Source organism: Aphelocoma coerulescens, unplaced genomic scaffold (assembly GCF_041296385.1).
Source record: "Aphelocoma coerulescens isolate FSJ_1873_10779 unplaced genomic scaffold, UR_Acoe_1.0 HiC_scaffold_220, whole genome shotgun sequence".
NCBI lineage: Eukaryota > Metazoa > Chordata > Aves > Passeriformes > Corvidae > Aphelocoma > Aphelocoma coerulescens.
In genome coordinates this window covers 25,001-32,500 of record NW_027183566.1, presented here as the reverse complement: position 1 = coordinate 32,500, position 7,500 = coordinate 25,001, and positions in this window count along the sequence as shown.

Genomic DNA, 7,500 nt, shown 5'->3' with positions numbered 1-7,500 from the left:
GGACGGGACCACGGCGGGAGGAGGCCACGGCAGGCCACGCTCCCGGCCCCACGGAACCCTTCCGAGCGTGCGAGAAAGCGCCACCGACCATGCCCACGGGCCACCGGCTTTCGCCCGCCTCGCGGCGATCGGCTTTCCCTCCGGAAAAGCCAGGGGGAACGGCAAACAGCGGAGGGGAAAAAAAAAAGGCACGACAGCGCGCGTCACATAACCCCGTGCTACCCACGGGGGCCGCGGGCCTGGGGGGCGAGGCGCGCGCCTCTCACTCCCCCCCCCTTTAATCCCAACGACCTCTCAAAGAACGCCTCCTTCTCGTCTCTCTCCCTTTCGGCGTTCGTGGCCCGCGCGCCTTTGTGCCGCGCTTCTCCGTCGTGCCGCGGCGGCTTAAGGCCGCGAGAAAAAAAAAAAAAACAAACAGCGTAAGGCCGGGGCAGGCACCCCCCCAGTGCAACCGCACAAGCCGGCACACACGCCTGAAACAGCGGACCTTCTCGCAACCCAGCCCACCGGCAACCACGGCAGCCGGGACAGGCCCGACACCACGGGCCGCCCCAGCGTCGCGGCTCAGTCGATGCCGGCCGAAAACAAGGAAGGGCGAGGCGCCGCCGCCTCGCCGGCAAGCATTCTCACAGGGCTCTCTCTTGTCGGGCTTCCGGTCCGCTCTCGGCAGCCGGCCACCGCAGGCCGGCCGCCGCCCCTGAGACCTTCCCGCCCGCTACGCGGGTTCCCCAGCTTAGGGCCGAGGAAGGGGGACGACTTCAACACACAGCGGGGGGGGGGGCGAGGCGCCGCCGCCCCGCCACAACATCGGGCGACTCCCGTCACCGAGCCCCTCGGCCAACCGGGCGAGGCCGGAGGCAAGGCCGCACGCCCCACCGGAGCGTCCCCGTGGCACCGCCGACACACCAAGCACAGGTCGGGAGCCGGGAACGGGGCGCCGCCACCTCGGCCAACTGGGCCCATCCTCGGAGCTCTCAGGGAAGGGCCGGGAAAAGCCCCGTCGGGGCTCCGCGAAACAGAGCGCGCCCCGGCCGCGTCCACCCCACCGGCTGCCAGCCACCGCACCAGACTGACAGCCGAAAACCGAGCCCGCCGAGCGGGCACCGGCTTAAGGCCGGGCAGAAAAGGAACGAGGCGCCGCCGCCTCGGCCACCACCGGACTTTCCCCTGCGGCCCCCCTGCACGGAGTCGGCAGCCGCCAGGGTCGGAGGGAGGATACACTCACGGGTCTCTCGCCACCCCACCTAGGCCGACAAGCGGCTCACACAGTCTCTCTCTTTTTCGGCCTTTCCCATCAACTGGGGCTGTGAAACCAGGATAAAAGCCACGCGACTCATATCCCGCTTATTCGACACTCTTCGTTCTGGCAACCGCGCGCGCGGCCGCCGCTCTCGACCTTCGACACAGGCACCGCCAGCCTGCGGGGACACGGCCCATCACCCGCTCCCATAATACGGACAGACGAGTCCAAGGCCCCGGACGCCTCCAAGAGAACCAATCGTACTTGACCGGGGCGGTGCGCTGGCGCACGCCGCCTCCTACCATGACGCAACTGGAGGCAGCCAGAAACAGCGACCCCTTGGTGAACTTCCAGGACGGGTGGGGCAACAGGTCTACCCGGCCCCTGCCGAAATTTGCCTAAGTCCCGCCGGAGCTGGGTAGACCTGTTCGCCCCGCGACCGGGCACCACCGCGGCGCCACGCCGACGGTTTCGGGGCGCGGCCGGCGGCCGCGGCCGGGCCCGGATCCGGGTAGACCTGTCCGCCCGGAGCCTTCCCCGGGCCGGGTAGACCTGTTCACGCCGAGACCGGGCGCCGCCAGGGGAGCCACGCGGGCAGTTTCGTGGCACGGCCGGCGGCCGCGGCCGAGCCCGGATCCGGGTAGACCTGTTCGCCCTCTGGCCGGACGCTGCCGGGACAGTACGCTGACGGCTCCGGCAACCGCTGGTGGCCGCAGCCGACCCCGGAGACAAGGCATCCTCCTGCCATCCCTGAGCCGGGGGAACCCCACAGCCCCGGAACGCCCCGGAACCGTATGGCTCTAGCAGCCCTGTCCCGCCTGAGAACCCGGTTTCAAGACCAATACGTATTTTCGACAAAACTCAACCTTTAATTTTTGAACGAGTACATCTTTCTTCTGCTAGGAACAAGGAAGTTTCCTGGGGAAAAAAAAAATTCTTTGCGAATTTTACTCCGTTTTCTTGGGCGCCCACACCACAGCCGGCCACGCTCGGGAGGATCGTGTGCCCTTAGCTCGGCCAGCCCACACACATTGACGCACCAAAACGGACGCCCCTCCCCACCCCACCCCGGGCACCACGCCCAGCCCCACCAGAGCAGAGCACCTCTAGGGAGACAGCGGGGAGGGGAAGCAGGTGCATAGGAACAGGGAACGAAGCCGATGGCCGCCGGCGCGACTGGCCCCGCCCACCAGGAGGGGCCGGGGCCGAGGCCGGGGGGACCGGGCGGCCGCCTTCGGGCCGGTTCTTTCGGGGTCCGCCGAGGTCCCCGTCTCCCGCCGCCGCTTCGGGGGGCCGCGGGGGCGCCGCGCCCAGGTGCCCGAGGCCGGCAGGCAGCGGGCGAGCCCCGGCGGGACGAGCCCCGCCCGCCGGCGAGGGCCGGGCGGCGGCCGGGGCCGGGCCCGGATCCGGGTAGACCTGTCCGCCCGGAGCCGTCCCCGGGCCGGGTAGACCTGTTCACGCCGAGACCGGGCGCCGCCAGGGGAGCCACGCGGGCGGTTTCGTGGCACGGCCGGCGGCCGCGGCCGAGCCCGGATCCGGGTAGACCTGTTCGCCCTCTGGCCGGACGCTGCCGGGACAGTACGCTGACGGCTCCGGCAACCGCTGGTGGCCGCAGCCGACCCCGGAGACAAGGCATCCTCCTGCCATCCCTGAGCCGGGGGAACCCCACAGCCCCGGAACGCCCCGGAACCGTATGGCTCTAGCAGCCCTGTCCCGCCTGAGAACCCGGTTTCAAGACCAATACGTATTTTCGACAAAACTCAACCTTTAATTTTTGAACGAGTACATCTTTCTTCTGCTAGGAACAAGGAAGTTTCCTGGGGAAAAAAAAAATTCTTTGCGAATTTTACTCCGTTTTCTTGGGCGCCCACACCACAGCCGGCCACGCTCGGGAGGATCGTGTGCCCTTAGCTCGGCCAGCCCACACACATTGACGCACCAAAACGGACGCCCCTCCCCACCCCACCCCGGGCACCACGCCCAGCCCCACCAGAGCAGAGCACCTCTAGGGAGACAGCGGGGAGGGGAAGCAGGTGCATAGGAACAGGGAACGAAGCCGATGGCCGCCGGCGCGACTGGCCCCGCCCACCAGGAGGGGCCGGGGCCGAGGCCGGGGGGACCGGGCGGCCGCCTTCGGGCCGGTTCTTTCGGGGTCCGCCGAGGTCCCCGTCTCCCGCCGCCGCTTCGGGGGGCCGCGGGGGCGCCGCGCCCAGGTGCCCGAGGCCGGCAGGCAGCGGGCGAGCCCCGGCGGGACGAGCCCCGCCCGCCGGCGAGGGCCGGGCGGCGGCCGCGGCCGGGCCCGGATCCGGGTAGACCTGTCCGCCCGGAGCCGTCCCCGGGCCGGGTAGACCTGTTCACGCCGAGACCGGGCGCCGCCAGGGGAGCCACGCGGGCGGTTTCGTGGCACGGCCGGCGGCCGCGGCCGAGCCCGGATCCGGGTAGACCTGTTCGCCCTCTGGCCGGACGCTGCCGGGACAGTACGCTGACGGCTCCGGCAACCGCTGGTGGCCGCAGCCGACCCCGGAGACAAGGCATCCTCCTGCCATCCCTGAGCCGGGGGAACCCCACAGCCCCGGAACGCCCCGGAACCGTATGGCTCTAGCAGCCCTGTCCCGCCTGAGAACCCGGTTTCAAGACCAATACGTATTTTCGACAAAACTCAACCTTTAATTTTTGAACGAGTACATCTTTCTTCTGCTAGGAACAAGGAAGTTTCCTGGGGAAAAAAAAAATTCTTTGCGAATTTTACTCCGTTTTCTTGGGCGCCCACACCACAGCCGGCCACGCTCGGGAGGATCGTGTGCCCTTAGCTCGGCCAGCCCACACACATTGACGCACCAAAACGGACGCCCCTCCCCACCCCACCCCGGGCACCACGCCCAGCCCCACCAGAGCAGAGCACCTCTAGGGAGACAGCGGGGAGGGGAAGCAGGTGCATAGGAACAGGGAACGAAGCCGATGGCCGCCGGCGCGACTGGCCCCGCCCACCAGGAGGGGCCGGGGCCGAGGCCGGGGGGACCGGGCGGCCGCCTTCGGGCCGGTTCTTTCGGGGTCCGCCGAGGTCCCCGTCTCCCGCCGCCGCTTCGGGGGGCCGCGGGGGCGCCGCGCCCCGGTGCCCGAGGCCGGCAGGCAGCGGGCGAGCCCCGGCGGGACGAGCCCCGCCCGCCGGCGAGGGCCGGGGCGGGGGCCCGGGCCGGGGCCGGGGCCGGCGGCCGGGGCCGGGGCCGGGGCCGGGGCCGGCGGCCGGGGCCGGGGCCGGGGCCGGGGCCGGGCGGCCGCCTTCGGGCCGGTTCTTTCAGGGTCCGCCGAGGTCCCCGGCCCCCGCCGCCGCTCCGGCGGGCCGCGGGGGCGCCGCGCCGAGGCGCCCGATGCTGGCAGGGAGCGGGCGGCCCCCGGCCCATGTTCACACGGAGAGATAGGCAGACACAGGGACTCTCAGACCCACTCACAGCCCCGCCGCCCCCCTCTCTTTTTGCCGCGGACGGCCACAGCTGCACACTCATCGACACAGACAGACACACACAGACATAGGCACGCCTGCGCATGGACGCGCACACTTGCCGCAGATGCGCTCCGTCCCCCTCCCTCCCGTCGCCCTGTCTCTCGAGGGTTGGGGGCACTCCTGCTCTCCACCATCTGCCTCCCTGGCGCCACCCTCAGACTTTTCTCGCCCCTGCCCAGGGTCCCATCAGCCAGTTCGGACGGCGGCGACGGCAGCAGCAGGGGGGCGAGGACTTGGGTGCCGAGGCAGCCAGGGTGTTCGGCGAGCAGGCCGAGAGCCTGGTGCAGAAGTAGGGCCAGCGACAGTCTGGAGGTGGTGGCGGGATGCTTGGCACTGTCTCTTTTTGAAGAAGCATCCTGTTCAGGTCGCTCTGAGCCTCTCGGTTCGATGGCGTTCCTTCCTGCCTACCCCCAGCCCCGGTCAAGCCTGCGGCAGGACGGAAGCGAGGCGGGCGGATGAGGGAGTGAGAGATGCAGAAATCAAGGTGGGAGGTGGGGCAAGGGCACGGCAGGCTTTCGAGGGCCGGGAGCCGGGCTTAGAGAGCGGATGCTGCTGGCCGTTTTGGCACGGAGGCGGCGGGAACGCCGCCGGCTCCTAAAGAGTCCCTCCTTCCCTCTCCGGCAGTGGCATGGGGAGCGGGCTGCAGGCAGGGTGGCGACAGGGCGGGCTGGAGCTGGGGAAGCGCGCGGCAGGGGGTGACGCTGACGGCCGCTCAGGCATGGAGCCAGAAGGGACGCCGCCGTCTGGGACCGAAAGTCACTCGCCTTCACGTCCCAGCTTTCGGGGCGGGGGGGGGGGAGGGGGGGACCAGCGCGTGCGAGCTGCCGTGTGTGGCGGGTGCGTGCGGGGCTGCCAGACGTGCGGGCTGGCCGCCCAAGACGTGCTCGCGGGCCTGGACTGGGTCCCGGGGCTGCGGGTCCGATCGACGAGACCTGGTCTCCCCAGCACCAGGAGGGGAGGCCGGGTCCACCCACATTGGGGGGGTGGGGGGGAGGGGAGGTGGGCAGGGGGCAGGCCCCGAGCTCCAGGAGGAGAAATCTACAAAGGAAACAAATCTACGGGCCGCTCATGTGACTAGGGTTCCAAGCGGGGCCTGGAGAAGGAGGTCTGCCCAGAGCTACACGGCAAACCCATAGGGCCGGACGGGGGAAGCCAACAGGCGTCGCCCGGTGCTAAGCGCCCAGCCGGGCGGGGCATGGCGAAGCCAAGAGGCGTGGCCCGGCGCTAAGCGCCCGGCCGGGCGGGGCCTGGCAAAGCCAACAAGCGTCGGCCGGCGTTAAGCACCCGGCTGGGCGGAGCCGGAGAAGCCAACAGGTGTCCGCCGGCGCTAAGCGCCCAGCCGGGCGGAACCGGGCGAAGCAACCAGGTCTACCCCGGCGCTAAGCGTTAGGCCGAGCGGGGCCGGGCGAAGCCAACCAGCGTGGCCCGGCGCTGCGCGCCCGGCCGGGCGGGGCCGGGTGAAGCCAAGGGGCGTCCCCCGGCGCTAAGCGTTAGGCCGGGCGGGGCCGGGTGAAGCCAAGGGGCGTCCCCCGGCGCTGAGCGCCCAGCCGGGCGGGGCCGGGCGAAGCAACCAGGTCTACCCCGGCGCTAAGCGTTAGGCCGGGCGGGGCCGGGCGAAGCCAACCGGCGTGGCCCGGCGCTGCGCGCCCGGCCGGGCGGGGCCGGGTGAAGCCAAGGGGCGTCCCCCGGCGCTAAGCGTTAGGCCGGGCGGGGCCGGGTGAAGCCAAGGGGCGTCCCCCGGCGCTGAGCGCCCAGCCGGGCGGGGCCGGGCGAAGCAACCAGGTCCACCCCGGCGCTAAGCGTTAGGCCGAGCGGGGCCGGGCGAAGCCAACCGGCGTGGCCCGGCGCTGAGCGCCCGGCCGGGCGGGGCCGGGTGAAGCCAAGGGGCGTCCCCCGGCGCTAAGCGCCCAGCCGGGCGGGGCCGGGCGAAGCAACCAGGTCTACCCCGGCGCTAAGCGTTAGGCCGAGCGGGGCCGGGCGAAGCCAACCGGCGTGGCCCGGCGCTGAGCGCCCGGCCGGGCGGGGCCGGGTGAAGCCAAGGGGCGTCCCCCGGCGCTAAGCGTTAGGCCGGGCGGAGCCGGGCGAAGCCAACCGGCGTGGCCCGGCGCTAAGCGCCCGGCCGGGCGGGGCCGGGTGAAGCCAAGGGGCGTCCCCCGGCGCTAAGCGCCCGGCCGGGCGGGGCCCGGCGAAGCCAAGAGGCATCCTCCGGCGCTAAGCATTGGGCCGGGCGGGGCCGGGCGAAGCCAACCGGCGTCGCCCGGCGCTAAGCGCCCGGCCGGGCGGAGCCGGGCGAAGTTAACAGGTCTACCCCGGCGGTAAGCGTTAAGCTGGGCGGGGCCAGGCGAAGCAACCAGGTCTACCCCGGCGCCTAGCACCCGGCCGGGCGGGGCCCGGCCAAGACACCAGGTCTACCCCGCCGCTAAAGGTCAGGCTGGCACGGCCGGACAGGGGTAGCAGGTGTACCCCGCCGCTGAGCGCCCGGCTGGCCGGGCCAGGCGAGAACAGCAGGTCTTCCCCGCTGCGCCAACAGGCTTGCAGGGCGCAGGCGAAGACACCAGGTCTACCCCGCCGCCTAGCGCCCGGCTGGCGGGGCCCGGCCAAGACACCAGGTCTACCCCGCCGCCTAGCGCCGGGCTGGCGGGGCCCGGCCGAGACACCAGGTCTACCCCGCCGCTAAAGGTCAGGCTGGCACGGCCGGACAGGGGCAGCAGGTGTACCCCGCCGCTGAGCGCCCGGCTGGCCGGGCCAGGCGAGAACA